A 20,938-nucleotide genomic window follows, 5' to 3' on the forward strand; every position below is an offset into this window, starting at 1 on the left:
ATTACGAAAATTTGATACTTTATACACATGTTTAAACAATAAAATGTGTGTTTCTCTTACTATGTTTATATTTAATTAAATTCTTTAGAAGTATGCTGCAAGAGTAAAGCATATATACTACAAGTAAATGAATATTTGTTCATTTGTTTTCATTGTTCGAATATTTGTTCATAGATAGATTGGTTTTGAAGACACCAATACTAACATATCTAACCATAATGGTATTTGACAATAATGCATTTTAAGTTATTGTCGCTTATTCATAATCAAAAACCATGAATATCTTTTAATTATTGCTATAAATAATTGGCAAATAATTTAATAATGACAAGTATAAAGTAAAAATGGACAAAAGTGCAATAGTTTTCGGAATATGAAATGGACGAAGTCTATATTCGGTTATGGAGGTATTAGGTAAGTTTGATTTGGAATAGATGTCCATTTTTTATAATACGTGTTTGATTGGAGTAATCTAGAACATATGTGTGTTTTGAAATTGGTATTTTTCAACCACTCTGTATCCGATATTTTATGAACTAGTTTTCATTTTATTGAGATGCAACTATATACTGACGTGATATATTTTGATGACATAGTTCTATTTGGCATTTGTATTCTCTTTTGGTTTCAGTTAAAAAGAAAGTCCTGTTTGTTCACTTACATTCACTGAAAGGTCAAGACTAAATATTAAAACGTGTGTAACCAGTTAATTTGTCATAAATAGTTTGCAAACCGACATACACGCCTACTAAACGCAAGCTCGAACGTCTTCATATTATCGGTGGTGCAAATTAAATGAGCTGGAAATACTCCCACGGTGCAGCTCTGGCTTTTGTGTTTTGTACACACGTGAGTATATCTTATAATTTTATTTATCTTATTTTTTTTTATTTAATGGACATAATTCTAAATTCGAAGAATATAGTTCCGTGTATGGTCATTTTATTATTATAGATTTGCTACGATTTCGTTTTAATATTGTCCAAACTGTGGTGCATTTAAACACGTGTAATTTGATACATGCCTGAATTTTAACTATCCATCGGGACATATAAACGCCGTAAAATATTTTAAGGCCAGGACATAAACTTTTTATTTGTAGTTATTACACCAGAACATATTCACTCTTAAGGGAAATAAGCACGTATAAAAAGTGGTGGTGCTGTTACTCTGACAACAGTGCTGTAAAGATGTGGTGGCGCTATCGAGTATGATTTGCGCTCAGGACTCTTAAAATCCCGAAATACCAGAGTTTGTTTTGGAGACTTTGTGTCTGAAAGAAGAGGTATTTTACAGTAAAAGATACCGACACGCAGACGTCTGTTAATAGTATTCACGTTATTTAAGGTATTTGTTTCTGTGGTTTGTCGCATAAATATTGTAGGGTTTCAGATGTGCCGGCTAACTATATATACCAGTTTTATGTCACATAAATCTGATATTTGCCGTCTATGGAAATATAAAAATTAAAACTCTTTAAATTAGTTAATTGAGCAATCAGAGTTAAAATTCTACAAAACTTCGTTTATATGTCAGTATTAATTTTTAAAGCATGGTAGGAATATTTATTTGCATCAAATCGTTTGTAAAAGAACGAATTTCAACGAATTTCGGAAAACATGAAAAGTTTTGTTTCCAATTCAAAAACATAAGTCATCACGTGTGTTGTAAGTTAAATTGGCATACACCATGTTTTTTAAAAGCACCAACTAAAATAACAAGGCATAAATTATTTTACGATTTCCTGTCCAAGCAGGTATTTTAAGTTAACAACCTTTTAAGGGTTAAATTTAGGGGTAAGGGGAGCCCTTGCGGCCCGATAAGTGTGACAATTATAACAAATGTTACAAAGTAAGATTTTTTTTTGTATCGAGGTCAAGACGATCATTTCATACATTTGCAGTAAATAAATTGATCAATCAATGTGTTAACCCTTAAGATTCGATGATAAAACATCAAAACATCATTAATTTTAAAATGACAACTCCGAAACAAAATAAAAAGGTACAAAATATGAACTAAAGTATTTAGTCAAGAACTAAGTAAAACAATATGCAGTTGAAGAAAACTGTAAAGCTCAAAAATTGTAGCAAACATGTATAAATGTCCCAAAGGTTAACAACTATTTTTAATCTGGTGAACACAATGTGAAAAATCGATGAAGAGAACGACAAAAAAGTCTTTATAGCAACAGTAAGGGTGGAAAAAAATACAAAATTCAAAACATACCACAAAATTATATTTATGATAGCATTTAAAAATTATTTGGCGCTTACAGTGTGTGAAGCCTCAAGTTTGAAAGACAAAACAACAAAGGTCTTGATTGTTGTGCGAACAATGTTGAAAGTTGTCAGCAAACTTCAATATATTTCGTATCAGGATTAAAATTTAACACATAAGTTGTATAGTATAACACACACAAGTTGTGTAGAAACACGAAACATGACAGTCGATGACAGATCAATTATTTATAGCAGCACACAGAAACGTGAATATAATTACAATACCGAAATATAATTCGAAGAGGGTATTTTTTATTTTTGTGTTAACAATATTAGTATGTCTATCATAAGATAGTTCATGAATGATAATAAGGTAAATTAGAAGATTTGATTATAAACTAAAGGGACATATTTAAGAGCAAAACATATATGAATCGTACAAAAAAACGATAACGTCAGATAATAGGTAATTGTTTGTGACTTGGATAATATCAAAATAGAAGATTAAATAAAAAGATGTGAATTGGTCTACGTCAAGATCAAAGCTTACCACTTGTGAAATTTGGATATATGCCATATGATTTTGCTATCATTTGAAAGCGCTTATTGTTTACATAAATAATGTGAATCTTATTAAGCACAGAAAACACATACTAAAATGACTTAAGAAACTTGCTTAACAGACCAAATTTACACCTCAACTTCCACTCGTTTAATGAATTGCCTTCCGGCGATTGCGATTATCATCCGATGAACGCAACATCATCGGATATGTTCGGGTCGTGGGTCATCGCATGAAAATAATATCATACATGCTTAAGGATAATTGTTTATCTTCTTATTATTTGTATTATGTCAGCAAGCCCCGAAAGAACTTAAATCAACGTGTTAGAAAGTGTAAATTTATGATATGTTAAATGAATTGTGGTCAGACGTGTTTTAGTTATACGCTTTAAATTGAGTTCGGGAGCACCTTTAGGAAATGCTTTCTATGGGAGCAGACCATCCAACAGTCCATTCAGCCCCAACATCGTATTTGTACGGAAGAAGGATAGAAGGATTCGCTTCTGTATTGACTATCGGAAACTTATTTCTCGAAAACACATGCATATCACCTCCCTCGTATAAACTCCACTCTGCGTTTTCTCGCAGTCACTAAATATTTAACAAAGTTGTACTTAAAGTAGGTTACTGACAGGTTGTAATGGTAGATGCTGACAAGGAGGAAACAGCCTTCCAGGTCGGAAATGTGGGATTCTTTGAAGTAAATATTATGCCTTTCCGCTTTTGCAATGCACCAGCAACCTTCCAGTGATTGTTTCCATGGGTGCGATGAACCTCAAGGAATGCTTGACATATCTTGATGATGTAGTCGTATTTGCCTCCTCTTTTGATCTGCACCTCGAGCGACTTGAAGCAGTCTTTCACCAGTTGAAATCCTGTAACCTCAAGCTGAAGGCATCAAAGTGTGAATTCCCGCAGAAGGAAGTGACCAACTTCTGCCATGCGGACTCTTCCAAAACGGAAGCTGTAAGGAACTGACCAATCCCAAAGACCATTAAGGAGGTACGAAGATTTTCTCTGGTCTATTGAAAATTTTGCATCAATAGTTCGACCGTTGAACAATCTCCTAGTTTGAACCTTTGGCAGAAGTCGAGGAAGCCCGTCTTCAGCTGGGAAGCTGCTTAACAAACAGCGCTCGATAATGTCGTTGAAAAGATGTTCTGTGTTCTAGTCTTGGCATATGCGGACTACAGTAAGCCTTTCTTGGTCCACACAGACACTTCATCAAGTCGCTTAGGTTCTGATCTTTATCAGGCATATGATAGTTTTGAAAAGGTTGTGGTAACATTCCGCTGACCTATGTTCAACCACCGCAAATCTCAATGCTTGTGGTAAGCGATGGGTTGCAAATCTGGCAAACTATTATTTCAAGATTAATTACTGTTCAGGTGAGTTGAACATTGAAGCTGACGCCCTTTCAAGACGATGTCCTGTAATGCCGACTCAGTCTGAGGAATCCCAATCTTAGTGTTCACAGACAGTAATATTATCTCTGAAGCAGACAGTAAACCAAGATGTAGTACAGACTCATTCAAATTTAGTCCGTGAGTATTATTATCTCATACAATCTAAAGCTGTTTGTCCGTATCAGAGAGGCAACTCTTCGGAAACGACTTGAATCATTGACCTCTTTAACAGATGTTTGATATTGAATTCTTATACTCAACATCATATAATATTTATGCATTATCCTTTTTCTTCCTAAACAACTACCTTAAATTCATGATTAATAATGTAAACAAATGAAAGTCATCAAGTGAAAATTATGAAATAGCACATTTTATTTCTTGTATCTACATCTATTTGAACATTAAGCAAATGTGTAGGATGTTGATTCGCCTCACATAGTGAGTAAAATAAAAACAACTTAACGGTGGTCGTTATACCGGTACGAACAAAATGGAAAACAATCACACAATGTTTGGAAAATGAGTTTTTTTTCTCGGGATTTAAGTTAAATCAAAAAGTAAACATGTATTGTTTTTTTTCAAGATATTTGGCATACACAATATGTAAATACTACAATTCGATTACAAAGGTCTTTAATGAAGCGCGTAAAATGAGAAAATATATCCTTAAAATATATAAAAGCCACAAAATATGTATCTAAAGACAAAGGAGCAACACAAATGATTACTTGAATGATAAGTTAAACTTGGGACACTTGATTTATGTTAAATCACTTAAACTGATAACACAGCACAACAAAAAACATACCTCCAAGAAAAAAAAAACATGTAGAAATGTAATTATTTTTATTATTGTTCGTTTCGAAATGCAATAAAATCACAGTGTTTTGTTACATAGGCTCATTACTTCTAATCAATGGTTGAGAATAGTGACTGTTTTGAACAATTATGTTTACCTTACCGTTGAATGAGTATCGTGTTTATGTTGATATATTATTGTTATTCTTCAGCAGGCTACTTAATGCACGGTCAGATCCCCCTTTCTGATTACCGCTATGGTAGAATTATTAACGCATACAGAAACAACGAAAACACGATCATACCGGATACGTGTATGAAGAGTAATCACATTTTTACCAACTTATATTTTCAGGTATTCAAAAGGATGATACCTACTTGATTTCAAACGTGGATGTGCGTGTCTATTCACCTTGCAGGAGATTTGTTACGTTGCTGCGTTACAAATCGGTGAGCACTAATCACTTCACTTTTGTTTCTGGAAACCGTTACGTATAGCCGAGGATAATCAGCAATGCTAGCTTTTCGCACTTATTTCACAGGGAATTAACTGTCTTTAACGAGTTTTCTATTGACAAAACGTGTGCAGTTATTTTAATCAGATGCATACAGTTATGTTTATATGGTATGTATACAATGATCATTGTTCATTCATTCTTGCCTGAAGTAAGAGTTTTTAATAAGAACAAAAAAAAACAGCAAAACCAGCAACCTTGCAATTAATCTCAGTCTATATTTAACACAAAATATCTTGTTCGTTCCTTTACGAAATCGATATTTCCGATTCAATTTAAAAAATCGTAAGAATGAAAAAGGGAAATTGTTTTGTTTTTTTTAATTTGATTCAAATGGACACACATCTTTTTTTCTTATATCACCCTTCCTCATTGTAATTGTTCTTATATCATTTGTCTTATAAGGCTATGTTACAGCTTAACTTGTTCCCCTCTTTTTTCATGACAGTACAAGGCCAATCTTTCAATTATCGTTAACTAGTTTCAACATGTATTGTACATTTTATCCTTTCTGTTATTTCACTACAAATACTAGTTAAACGGAAAGTTAAAAGGCATGACTATTCACGATTTGAACATAGAGAAAATATGTCAGAGATATCATCGATTTGAATTTGCCAACGATGAGCTGTATAACGGTTCATTTGGGTATACATAGTATGATCTATTTGAATGATGTACACTGCAGTTTTGTTTAAAAGTAACAATTCTGTCTGCAATATTAAGAATGGTAATTTTTATTCCACTTGTTGATAATATTATGGCTTTACTCATGTCGGACTTTTCAATGCTAGATTATGGTAAGAGCCAAATTTCCTCTTAAGGTGTCTTAAAGTAACATGCTCAATGAGTGTTATGGTATTTTTAGTCTCTGGCATCATACAATGATGACATTATGTTTAGGCGATTGCCGTGAAATATGTTTCGCTTCAGTTACCCTGATGGAAGACTGAACAACAACTAAGAATGATAACTCTTTCCTTGCTGCAGACTGATCTATATTTTTTATTTTATATCGTGTCAAACAGATGCAGGGAACTTTGGTTTAACAATTTCGGTGATTTTATTAAAACGTTTTTTAATTCTTTTTTTAACTTTGAATATATTTTTTTTGTCATTGAATCGCATTTGAATATTTCATTGCTGAGCATACACCCTACGCTTTGTCTTGGAGAAGAAATGCGTCGTAGATTTCACCATCATTTTATCAATACGAATTGTATAAGTAGTATCATTTTGAAGTCAGCCGATATCTCCTTTCTTTCATTGAAGTTGGATATTGTATGACGGTTGGTGGTTTGTATATATTCACCATGCTGTTTATGGGAAAGAACAAACAACGATGCCAAACGCAAATGTCGGAAAATAAACATAACGCACAGTTACGTTTGAATAATGCCTATGCACGTTTATAATGATGACGAATAGGAACCATGGTTTTCATGTCACTTTGAGCTGTAAATAGATGAATAGTAAAGCATAAATAAAGCAAATCGTGATTTTATTGGATGCAGCGACAATAGTTCTAAGATTAAATCGTTTAACAAACAAAATAGAACTCTCTTCGTCTATAGTCGAGAAACAAACAATCCTATTATAGCATCAAATACCATCATTGTGCAAGGAAATTCACTAAAATATTAATATCTTACTCTTCTAGCTTTTTGTAGGAGATAAGCCGTCAAGCGCTTCCACTTCATAATCCTTGCCCTTGTGTTGTACAAATTATATCTCTAATATTTCAGCGTTTTCCATGTTCAAAACAAATTTTCATTTGACGTGCATAGTAAGTATTCAACATCTTTTTCTTAACGAAGTATACAAAGAAATATCTAAAAAATAGATAGGTTAGATATTTTTTTCAATCTAAATGTCAATTTAAATGATAACGTTTAAGATGTCTGTAAATTAATAAAAAAATAACAAAGGCAATCATTTACGATTTATTTGTTCAAAATAATCATGAATCAATTGAAAAACGGAAGCACATTTAAATAGTTATAAATCATTTTTCCGATACACACATCAAATTTAAACATTCAAATAGATGACGTTTGGCTCATTTAATTGTTGTGATAAATAAAAAAAATCTTTGATCCAAAATCACTCTCCGCAACATGTGACACATCCTGTCTATTTGTTCCGTTTTTTATACATGTGTTATTTGGTCATTAGGCACAATCACAGTTGGTATGTAGTAAATTCCATAGCACGTAGCAGTCTATTTAAACTATAAATGTTGTTCGTACACAGAGTTCTGTTATCCACAGCACACCTAGAATACCTTTGTATGTTATATAATGTTAAGAGTAATCATCTGTTTGTTTTACATTATCTGTATTCATCATTGTTATCGTTTCAATGGTGCCTGAATTATTTTTTTTCCGTCATTCTTAACAAGAACGACAATTATCATACTGTGTTTACTGAAATGATATCATTCGCACTAGTTTCACCGATGCAAGGGTGATGCATGGAACGAACTACGACTTAGTGAACAACAACTGAAACTGGTAACCTTTTACTTCATGTGTCCCATTTTTATTTGATGTATATTTGTCATGGCGGTTCGCGGTTTGTAAATATACACCATGTTGTTCTCAAGAAAGAATTTGACAAAAATGAACAGTCATAGGAAAAATGACGTCAAACCGTCTGACGTCTTGAACAATTGTCCGTGTTCTATTACAAAGATGAGTAATAGGAACCATGGCTTTCACGTCACTCTGCGCTGAAAGTATACATATAACAATCGTGATAGTATTGGTTATACAACCGTCCTTATCTTTTAGTCTTTAATTATTAAAATACTACTTTCCTGTGAGCGGGGCTGCAAGTAAGTATGTGTATGTTTAATTGATGTGTCATTAGTTTGCAACCAAATATTGCAAACAATATGATAAAAGCGTTTTTGGGGTTTAGGATCCGAGTAAAATGAAGTGTAAATGGCATTTGATGATCAATGCCTTTAATGCATCAGTAATCCAATCATATTGTATGCAATTGTGCCTCCAACATGAATGACGCAACGTCATTGAAGCATTTTATAGGTAACGGGGCAAGATATGACCATGCTATGGGATTTAGGGGAGCCGAAAACTATATTTTGATTCGAGATTTTCTCTCACCCGATATATTTCCTTTGCCCCGTATACCCAATATCGGGCCACCTACTAAATCCGTAAATTATAAATACATACCTACGGGGCGAAGATGCATTTATTAACAACTATTTCTATATAGTATCAGTTATCGGTTGTTTAAGACACATGTATTGTACTAAAATGATACAACCGAACATTTTGTTTTGAAATCCAATTTATATAGTCGACGATTGATATTGTGTGTATACATATTTGAGGTTTGATTCTAAATTGTTTTAAAACTATCCTACCATATTCAATATGGATTTTCTGTTCTTTAAAACTTATGGTAATATGTGATCGATAATGTTGTCTTTAGCTCACATATCGGGACACAAATCGTACTTTTAGCAATTGTTCTGTCTTATGCTTTAATCAAACTTGAAGTGTTATACTGCAGCAAAACAAACTAAATACACAATCATAATATAAAACAATATACAAATATCCTAGTTGTAACATAATAATGGACTAAACAAAAGTTGAATTGGTCAGTGTTGCGAGCAATCAAATAACCATGTTGGTCAATTAAAATCATTGTCATTATGGACTGAAAGATTTTATGACCAAAATGTTTGTGGCTTGTAATCTACACAGATTAACGATACTAAAATTCCCTTTGATAAAACAGTAACCGGATTTCATAAGGTTGCAAGTGTTAGAGATCTGAATATATTCTCCCGTTCTAAGTGTCAATCTATCCCTTTATTTATCAGCCTATGTCCAAGGTTCGAAACCACTTTTATAGTAAAGTGCTTTGTAAGCAACCAACACAATTTTCGTGAAAAACTTGTAACATTTGTCAATCCAATCAATTATGAAATATAAATGATTATATACAATGAAATATGATCGAGAAACTTATATGGTAGACATCTAAATCTATTTTTCACCCCAAGGTTTTTGTAGAATATTTTTTATGATATGTGTAAATGAATAATTTTCTTCATAAATATTTCGGAATGTCATTTTGAAATAGTTGTGTATAGAGTGAACAAAGGCCGTCATTTTGCGAACTATACCCTGCAAAATAACGTAATTCAAAAAAATGATACGGATAAACATTTAAACAGTTATGAACTGTTACTGTCTATTTAAAAGAAACCCATCACATATTTACATTGAAATGAGTGCCGTTTGTCCGTAGTTTTTGATCTATAGATATCCTATAACACACATGTATTGTGTGTTGTTTTTTTTCATTTATTCGAAATCACTCTCCTCAACTTGTGGTAGATCCTCTCCATCGTTTGCGCGTTTTATAATCATGTGTCTTGGTCGTTTAGGCACATTATTTATGAAATTTGGTGTGTTTGTTAATTTTATTTCACATCGCTCTCAACTTTAATTATAAAAATGTTTTCTGCTCACAGTGTTTTGTTATCCGCCACAAACATAAACCACCGTTGTATGATAAATTATGGTATGAGTCATCCACTTTCCTTGCACAATGTCTTAATTCAGCATTGACTCATGAGTGTCTGAGTGTTTTTCGTGTTTTCTGGCTTCCCAAGTAGGAAGAAGAATATTATACGTGTCTTTTCTTAAACTACATGGTTCGCACAACGGTGGATTTGTTTAAGACTTCAATTCGAAGAACTGGCGTGTTTTGTTTTATTTGAAAAGGTTTTGCATATATATATATATGTATATATTTTTTTGGATATTTGAATTCAGCGTTAAACCCTATAATATAGAAATGTATAGCACGTCACATAAAAAGTATAGGGTTTGATGCTGAATACGAAATACGTTATGAAAAATTTGAATTTTATTATTGTGTATAGTTCATATATTTGGATTATTCAATTTAGATTTCTATTTAGATATAGCAGAAATATTATGCTTCTTTATGTATAGAAATTTATATATGAGCAGTAGCTTTTTAAAAGAATATATTATGATTTCTACCATCGCAAATTAAGCTTATTATTCATATTGTTCTGTGATTTTTTTGTAATAGCTTTGCATTTTTTTTAATTCATCGGACACTTGGGTTTACTTCAGTAGACGGCGGGTGGCAATTATTGGATCCATAAAGTTTAGATATTGTTTGAATAAACTCCAACGCGGCTTCCGTTGCAGTGCCAATACGTTTAAAATGAACTTAAACAACTGAGTATGGTCTTTTATTTTTTTCCTATTTGTACGAGTTAATTTAATCATCGTTGGTATACTCAAAACTAGTATCTCGGACAAATATTGTCTATGCTTAAATGGAGTATCATCGGTTATTCCGACTTATTATTTATCTGGTATTTGAATTGCAAGAACAGAAATAATTAATATTCACAATATAAAAGGACAAAAAGCAAAGAAAAATCAAAATTTTCTTTCTTGCCCAAAACACGGGAACAAGTTAAACTATAGCACGCCTTTGTTTGCCGTCCTTCAAAAGGTCGATCAACATTGTTTACATTGTCAGTGTATGTACTGCTATTTGATCATGTGTTTCATCATTCAAATATTTAAAGCCAAAGCAAGTTATAATATATGTAAATCGAATACGTGTTTTTTTTTTGTTTGAACAAGTATTTCGAATTATAAAATACTTTGAATGACGATAATCCTTTATCATAAAAACACATGCATTGCAGGATAATTATCTTGAACAAAGCTGAAACACTATTTTGTTCCAAATTGACGTATTGCTAGATTTATTTATTGATCTTATTCGGCAATTGTATTATATAAACTAGCATTTGTTTTCTTGTGTTCGTTTATAGTTCATTGTATGTGTAAATTCTAGTGAATCATACTTGACAAGTGAATTCTTATATGGTATTAAACAATTGTTTTTATTTGTTGTAATACTCGACCGAATTAGCCTGAACTCTGTTAGCTGACATTCACAAATTAATTATTTTCAACTATATTATAAGATTATTACGTGTCGGTCAATCTTATTAAATACGTAGTAGAATTAAAACATGGTTATTGATTTATACTTAATCGGTAACCAACTATCAGATGCTTCAATATATAAATTCAGGGGGGGTACACGTATTCCAATCTGCAAGGGTTTAAGTGAGGTTTTAGAGTTTGATATGCAAGATGGCGGCGAAACCATGACGAAATAGGATTTTTGGAACCTGATTTCGCTTGGTAAGTGGTATAAAGTATATATTTCAAAAATATCATGACGCGCATTCGGCTCTACAATTACTATGCCTCACTCGGCTTTTTATTTCATGCGTTTAGGTTACGGAATAAAAAAGTTATTGAAGGAAAACCTTCGGCCAGTCTGTTGTTTACAAATGTGGGAAGCGAGAATTTGATACTTTTTATGACCTTTAAGTTCCAAAAACACATATTTTTGCAATGGTTTCTGCTTTAACATTATTTAAATGTGGTATTTTAATTTCATGACAATTCCTTTGCTGTACAAGAGCCTTCATGGTAATTTTTTTTGTTTAACCACCTAAATGTGTTCTGAAAATAGTTCAACCACCTTTTAACATATGCACTGAAAGACACTTTTATAAATAAAAAAGTGTGTGACAAATTAAACTTGTGACAAACGTTCCATAATATTATGACAAACTTTCCATTATATCATCCTATCACGTGTTGTATACAAAACAAACGTTTTATACATGCATGCTCTCCTTTGTCAGTTTGACTCTAGGAACAAAACAAATTGGTTTGGTCTAAAGTGTACAGCTATTGATATTAACCTTGCCCTCTATAACTCTTCTGTTGGTATGTGCTGATATCAATGATCGGTAGAAAGAATATGGTCTTAATCGTAAGAAAGAATTAAAAAATGTCCGATAGATTATGATAACAATTTGAAACTATGCAGATCATCAACTAAAGAAAAAGTGTGCCCCTCTGTATATCGTATTTAAGACGTTCGCGCTTTTGTTTGGTTGAAACTGAAACTCTTTCGAGGTGTGACGGTAACTCTACATTTCTTGAATTGCCTGGTACAGGGCTTGTCCGTTTTCCGTTTTCAAGAGCGGTTTAAACTCAGAGATGATATCTTTTTGTATCTCGGCATATCGTTGGCCCTATCAATAGAAGCATGACGTTAATTCGAGTGTTAATAGTAAACACTATTTTCATTTGATTACTGGTTCTTCTGATGTGACCATTATGAAATAGCAAATATAAAATAGCCATCAACTGTAATGGTCTGAGTTTGTTATACATGTAGGTTGTTTTAATTTCTATTTTTATCAGTTGGTTGTAAGTACTTATAATGTAAGAAAAAGAAAATTAGACAGTTTTAAATAAAAGACAAATAAATCGCTTTAAAAATATTTTTATAGAAAGTATTCAACACGTGATAGTTTAATATAATGGAAAGTTTGTCATAATATTATGGAGGCTCTTGTACAGCAAAGGAATTGTCATGGAATTAAAATACCACATTTAAATAATGTTAAAGCAGAAACCATTGCAAAAATATGTGTTTTTGGAACTTAAACGTCATAAAAAGTATCAAATTCTCGCTTCCCACATTTGTAAACAACAGACTGGCCGAAGGTTTTCCTTCAATAACTTTTTTTATTCCGTAACCTAAACGCATGAAATAAAAAGCCGAGTGAGGCATAGTAATTGTAGAGCCGAATGCGCGTCATGATATTTTTGAAATATATACTTCATACCAATTACCAGGCGAAAACAGGTTCCAAAAATCCTAATTCGTCATGGTTTCGCCGCCATCTTGCATATCAAGCTTCAAAACCTCACTTAAACCCTTGCAGATTCGGAATACGTGTACCCCCCTGAACTTGGTAAAACACTTGTACCTTGATATATATACATTGATTTTGTTGATTCTAGCTTCTGAGTTAGAGCTTCACATTAATAGAACTCTAATAACATGTTTCGATAATTGTTTTTTATCTGATGATTTAAAATATGTCTTACAGCTATGGTTGGATTTAACTGTATTTCCTTTTTACACTTATCTGAAATATCTACCAACAAGCCTTGCTTTTAAGCTATATTGTTTCTGTATTTTTGCGTATAAATATTTAAACATACAGCCGAACAACATATAAAGTGTGCATGTTTACTAATTGTTGTTACATGAATATGTATTTGAAATTAAATACTTTGTCAGTGCTAAATTTTATTTTCTTGGTGTTTGCTTAATAATTTAGTTTCATCTGCATGTCGAACCAGATTTATAAGAATAAATTATGGCTTCCCCTCCATTTTTCACCAATTTCTCACTTATCATTTAGAGTTATTTTCTCTACAATACACACGAGAGGTTGCAAATTTTATTTATTGTATTTTAAAACACTGTATAAAACTTAACATGTTCTAAAACCGACACAATCAAATATCTGAGATCATAAAAATGAAATCAGTGATCGATTAAGATTTTCCCAACACTCGAGAATCACTTACAAGATAAGCGGAATCTTATACAACGTATATTTACATAGTGTATGCATTTTATAAAAAAACTGTTATGTCAGTATCTGTTGTGACCTACCAAAATTCTTTAATGAACATCATGCAGTAACTTGGCTTGAAAAGACATTATTGCAGAGCTCACGTTGAGTAGGAAAATGCCACTCATTATTTTAAAAAGTATCGCTTTAGCCCACAAAGATTGTACTAAAATGAGAAAATTCGAGTTTTAAGCTTAACATTTCATTTGATCAACAAAAAAGTTTAAAATACAAGACATTTTAAAAGAAAGAACATTTAATACTTTGAGCAAAAAGGGCAATTTTATTTTTCATGCTGAAATAACAAAAAAGCAAACTCTGTAATGTAACTGCCAATCGTGTTTAAGCCCGTCTGAATACCCTGTACGCGACGAGGATGATGGTCTATTTTCTACCAGTTTTGGTCTAATGTAATTAAGAATTTTATAATTGATGGAACGACCTCAATACCTCGTGTAACATGTGCTCAAAATATCTCAGTTGTTAAGTTAAAGTCATCTAAAACATTAATAGAATAAACACTTAATACATTTGTCAATGCCATTCCAAAAATTGTGACTAATAATAAGGGGTTCTGAGAAATAAATTTACCGGTATATCGTGATGCAGATGTCACAAATCAAGAATTAATCGGCACATTGACAAGTAACAACAGCGTTCTGTTTATAAAATGTAGGTACTTCGAAATCTATAAGCATTTTAGTGTATTTAGGCACGTTTATTTATTTTTTTTTCAAAATGCAACTACACAAAAAACGTCTTCATTTTTTGAATTATTTCTATAACGTCAATATTTGTCCTGAACCTTTCTTGATAACAAACAAAGCCTTGTCTTTGCAAGCTGTGAATTAGACATGAGAAGACCCTACTAGTGTGTGGCTTGACTGATCAAGTCTTATAAGTGTAGTTACTAATGTGTATACTTACTCCTTGCCGGATACTACATGTTAAATTTCATCATAATATCTTTAACTGACTGTTCATTCAACGTCTAATGGAACTGCTTGAAGTGTTGGGAAAAATTAATGTGTGCTGAAATTGCTTCCCTCTTGATCCATTCCGGAGTTCTAGCATTGCATTTATATTCGCACGCTACCAAATTTCAATGCTATTAACTTGTTGTTTTTTCTGAAATTCAAGGAAGAACAAACATTGACACAAGATGAACAATAAGGCCATTGATTTCTATGAATTAAACACTAACCTGTTGTTATGGAGGACTAATGGTATACTATATGAAAGGGGAAGTAACTGATAATTGTGTTCATTTCATACGATAATGCAATCGTTTTTTCTTTATCTTACTGAAAGTTGTTTGTGTTAAAAGTATCAGAAAAAATAAAAACAACAAGTAGCAAATCTTTCTTCGGGATTGGTATGGATTACGAATAACCATGTCTGGACATAATTGTGATTTGCCTTACAATAATTGCAAAAGAAGAAATTTAAAAATTGCCGACCTAAAATGACAACAGAAAATACATTAGATTACCCTATATCACCTGAAAAGTTAGTTTAAAAATATATCATTAAGTTATAATTATATTTATAATTATATTATAACTTATTACCTTACTTCGCAGACTTTAAAAGTAATTTTAATTTAACAAGCGATAAACAACAAAACTAATCTTATCAATCTGTGATAAAGACAAATGTACTCATGGTATAACAATTTGATGCAAAGCTATGACTAGCCTAATACATTGATTTCAATACGTTTGAATGCATTTCCAATATATTTCTTTAAATTGATTAATATCACTGTATTTCGAAAAACCAAAACGATAGAAAATATCCGTAAAAAGTACTTGCAAAGAAGGAAACATTTTTTAAAATGTTTTGCAAACGTGGCAGTGTTTTTATTTTAGCCACATTTGATTTTATGTTTTAATTTTTTGAAAGACCACAAACACAATTGTTCATTGTTTCTTTCTTTATTTAAACAGTTTTAACTATTTTATTTCCAATAACAATTTACAGTAAATGTCCTTAGTCCTAAATAGTGAATAGTAAGTAATTAATTTATTTCCGCATGTTAACACTTTCTAAATGTTATAATCTAACAGTTTGTCATATATCCAATTTATAATTGATAGTCCGATGTTATAATCCTTTTAAAATTCTTTTTATTTAACTCCTTCTAATTGACTTTGAACTCTTTTTAATTCTAACTCTTTTCTAAACGCCTAACAAAGTCCTTTTATACTATTATTTAACGCCAAAACTAACATGAAGGGCACGAGTATTGTGGGTAACACGAATTCGTGCGTGTGAAAAACACCGGTAGACTCATAGCGATTAGTTACAAGGTCAACGGTGCAAATAAAAAATGTTATACTCAAACGATGTTACTGTAATATTGTAAAAAGCTTAAGATAATACAAATTAAAGTTTAAACATATGATAACCATATAACATCTGTATAACAAAAGAATCAATCTCAAAAGTATTGTATATTTAACCAACTCATATTAAAATAAAAGTCTGGTATTTCGCGTTGTTCGCGACAGCTAAAGAATCTATTCGCATTAAATACACTAAAAGAACTGTTACGATATAATCGTCCTACTATGTTTGTATGGCTATTCTTGAATTCAATAAGTACCTTGTGTATGATTTTCATAACAATTACTTTTTAACGAAATATGATAGAGATATTGTAAATTTACTTTTTGCAAACACTGATTATCCTTGGTATGTGATACAAACAAACGAGGTATATGAGGATTGTTGAAATATAAAGACATTTTTTATGCCAGAAATTACCCAATCATATCAAAACCACTAGCATCATAAAAAATCCTATTGCGGGAAATGAAGGATAAGGCAACCGGTATTCCTTTAACAGAATATGTTGGACGTCGGTCATAGATGGTACGACAAAGTTATCAAACACCACTGCCATTAATCAGCTTCTGCACAGACGGTGACGACATTTTGATAGGTAACCTTTTTATTGTATTGATGACATTCTACACCGTTGATTAAAAGAACAGAAAAACAATACCAAATTGTATCCTATGGATGACCTAATGAAGAAAACTTTATTGCAGTAAAAAATAATAAATCATCACTATACTTTCTAAGCAAATTTGATCGTACTTGCGCAAACAACTATTGCGTTTCTCTCCGTTTCCATCTCTATTTGTATAGTATTGAATTATCATTCAATTATAAATATCTTTTTTTTTTAAATAAATCCTTGATTTATGTAAACGTATTTATATCATTTACTAAAAATGTCATGGTCAAGTGCCGTTATGGTTTTATGTGTCAGTATCAGTGTAATTTAAATTGCATACCAATATATATCATTTAACACATATTTGATTAATGACAACCAGGGTCTAACTAATAAGATTCTCGTCGTATATGTTCTAAACGTGTTTCAATTGATATAAGCATAGTGAGAGAAGCAAACAGATCATTTTGTATAATTTTGTGCTAGAAATATCAATTTTCACGTTATTCAAGCTTTTACTTTGATAGTTCATATATGCCATATAGTTTCAAGTTACAGAGGGGTCAACAATGATACATATTTTAATTGATTGCTATCAAGAGTACTTGACAAGATGTCTTTCTTCTTTATTAAATGTAAACCATGCAAATTACATTTATAGAAGAGTTGGCGGTGAACAAGTGAACTCTATCGTTATCAAGAGTGTTTCGGATTATTTAGCAAACAGTTACTCGGGTTCACTTAATCTACTTACATAATTATGTGTTCGACCGATTGAAGAGTTTTTAAAATAGATTATTACTTAACATGAAAATGATTAGAGTTTATTCTTCAATGTCTTCAAAACATAAAATACCTCCATAACAACAGCATTTTATAAGTGACTCTTGCATGAAATGGTGTTGTTTGCAAATAAAATGATCTTAACATAAAGTAAATGTTGTTGTTGTTTTTTCAATAAAATTTCTACCTTACCTGCCTTATAATTTTAGGGATGTTACCCTTAAAAAACATTTTATGACCATTTCAGTACAGTGCTGTGGTTTGGTCTTTTATGGTGTAGCAAATTGACTAGTGTTTTCAAGAAAAGTTTTGTCTACAAATTTACAGAAGCCACATAATTCATCTGTTGATATTTACTTTCAAAATATAAAAATTGTGGGATCTTCATGGTTTTGTTTCAGTTATTTACCTGTTGTTTTTCTTTTTGGGAAAAATCTGGTGTTTTTGTACAGATTCGTTTCTAAGACTTGGTCGATTTTTAAAGCAAGTCCAGCGCTTCACTTACTCCAAAACTGTGATAATGTTCAAGCCAAACAGTCAATTATCAACCTAATTTGTTAATTTGCTTGAAGAAAATCGCCGATTTTCTTCTTAACTGTGAGCGAGGTTAATAATCGAACAAGGTAACGCGGTTATGGATTTATTTTACGTATCTTATTTTCGTACAATCAAAGATTCATTCATATTAATAGTGAATTCAAACATTTCGGTCATGACTTGAAAGGTCTCGGTAATTGATTATTACTGATTCTTTTTCGATCGAATGGCATTTTCTAACCAGTCTAGACGAACTCTTGGAAGTAAAATGAGATAAAACAGTATCCGACTGACCGATTTAAATACAAACCATTTCCGCGCGCCTTTCATCTAATCACCACTCGTGCTCAGGCGTCACAAATAGTACTGTTTGATCTACAGCCGACTCATTCCAAAACATGTGTTAATAAGTTAACTTTCGCAGTTGTTTGTTTGAATATCAGTTGATGGGACTTAAATTAGGCGAAATAAATAGAAATTGATAATTGCGGATAAATTATGGTAACGATTAATGAAATGTGTATTGAAACCTGGCAGTTGGCCTGCATGATACACGCAAAGCCTAATCGTTAGAAAGAAGTTAGTGTATTTCGGACATGGATAAATAACACCGCGAACAATATCCGAAAATTTCAAGATCACGGCAGCAAAATGTGTCTTCTGTGATAAATAACGCGTATGGACCGATAACAAGAGTTTGCCTATTATAAGATATCGGACAGGGTGAAATGTTCGCCGACCTCCGCTTAAAAGTTCAATGCTGTTGAGAAAAGATCTTAAGCATATATGCCCGAAAAATGCGGACATTCCACAGACAGTATTCACACCGCCATTTTGTTTTGCTGTTGACAAAGCGTCTCTGTCATACATATCAGGAATGAAAGTTTATTCTCCGGATCGCATAGGATCCGGGACAGAGAAACAACGAACATAACGACGATATATATAGTTTTGAAATTTTAACATTTATGCCGTAAAAAAATAGGGTCGGCGAGGAAAAAAATAAGGTCGGTCGGGTTATCGGAAAAACAGGGGTTTTTTTGGCCTTAAGTAATGGGCAGCATCAAATAAAGGCCTGCCATAAGTCCATTTGATTGTTTCTAAACAAGGCTGACAAAGGTATCAGGCACAGTTTAAACATGTGCAAGTTGTATGCAAACCGACATATCACTTAAGTATCATTTAAAACAGCTTTTGCGCAGAAAAGAAAATATTCACAATAACATGAATATACATAAAATACAGGATTTCTGGCATACAAATCGAAATAAGGATGATCAGTTAATGACATTTTAGCAATCAAGGACAGTTCAAATTCGTATTTGGAAAACAAGTCATATACAATAATATACATAAACATGACATGATCATTATGTTTTAATATCATTTTACTTTAACATTTTAAAAATGATTAGAGATCCTTGATAGTTTATGCAGTAGTTGTGTTCATCGACGGAACCCGACCTGGCACAAAGCCAGTGCTTTGTCCATATGGATCAGGGAAAGTTTCCCGGATTCTCCATGCACCACATGAGGGAATTCTCTCTTGTCACCAGCCCCAAAATAACCATGCGTCAACAATACAAATTATCTGTGAGCCTGATGGTGGTTGGATCATCGCAGGTCCTCCCCTTCAGTAAACACGAAGATATCTTGCCTCATCCAACGGGTTAGGGCTAGAACCCCCTTGTTCAAAACAAGGAGGTCAAAGTCCTTTAAGAGGAAAGGTATATCATAAGCCACTGGCATTAATCGAAGATACTTAGGCTAAGATTTTAAATAAGAAATATTCAGGGATGAGCTAATTTACAGCATTCTTACTTCAGTACAAATTTTCAAGCAAGTACTCAGCAATACTCAGTACTCACTTTAACAATAGTATCAGTATTTTTAATTACTTGGTATAGAGACAAACTGTGCCAGCATTTAAAATATTTTACAACTGTTTAATACAAGAAAACTGCCCATATTTCATATCGTCCAACAATTCAATTTGTTCTATCTGTGTGTGACTACATGCATGTTAAGCTATTTAAAGCATTATGATGATACTCAGAATGCGGTTTTTTGAAACTTCACAAGACTACGTTAGCAGTAATCAATAGAAAATGAGTTATCAGGTATCCATTTCTCAGTAAAAATCTCAAGAACTGACCAGCAGTATTAAATAATGTACAATTATTTTCTAATGACACATGACATTTAATAAAATTGTTGATCTATAACTACTTTACTTAACGTTTAGTTACACTAGTGTCTTAGATACATGTTGAATTTTAGTTTCGAAAAGATTTTAAAGCAGTATAAGAAAGACGAACTTCCCAAAAACTCTTTCTCTTTTTGTTGGCATGTCCCGGCAGTTGCCGCACACATACCAGCGTGGAGTTTAATCCTTTTCTTGGTCTCGTGGGCACCATCTCCAGGTTGATTGCCCGGGGCTGCTAAAACAAGCAGCACACGCACTGGCTCCGTTTCGATTGGCCTCGTAATTGCTGCCTGAAGTTGCGGCTTTGTCAGTTTGCTCACTTGTTTCTAAAGATAATTTAACAATATAACACGTACAAAATTGCAAATTAAATAGGCGACTG

At 32.3% G+C, this 20,938-nt stretch overlaps 2 long non-coding RNA genes across 3 annotated transcripts in view; one reads left to right on the forward strand and one right to left on the reverse strand.

Annotated features, from left to right (window-relative positions):
• Positions 1–20,938, forward strand: part of LOC128246849 (uncharacterized) — a 26,243-nt gene continuing 5,305 nt past the window's right edge. Inside the window, exons 1-2 of the long non-coding RNA XR_008263381.1 lie at positions 1–414; positions 632–849. This is a non-coding gene — a long non-coding RNA (uncharacterized LOC128246849). The remainder of the gene's footprint in view (positions 415–631; positions 850–20,938) is intronic.
• LOC128246850 (uncharacterized) overlaps positions 16,265–20,938 on the reverse strand; it is a 13,157-nt gene continuing 8,483 nt past the window's right edge. The window contains exons 3-4 of one of the 2 annotated variants that reach the window (XR_008263383.1): positions 20,726–20,882; positions 16,265–20,063 (exon numbers count right to left, since the gene is read on the reverse strand). This is a non-coding gene — a long non-coding RNA (uncharacterized LOC128246850). Of the gene's footprint in view, positions 20,883–20,938 lie in introns of both variants that reach the window. The other variant, XR_008263382.1, reaches the window with a different exon arrangement.

Source organism: Mya arenaria, chromosome 9 (assembly GCF_026914265.1).
Source record: "Mya arenaria isolate MELC-2E11 chromosome 9, ASM2691426v1".
NCBI classification, from domain to species: domain Eukaryota; kingdom Metazoa; phylum Mollusca; class Bivalvia; order Myida; family Myidae; genus Mya; species Mya arenaria.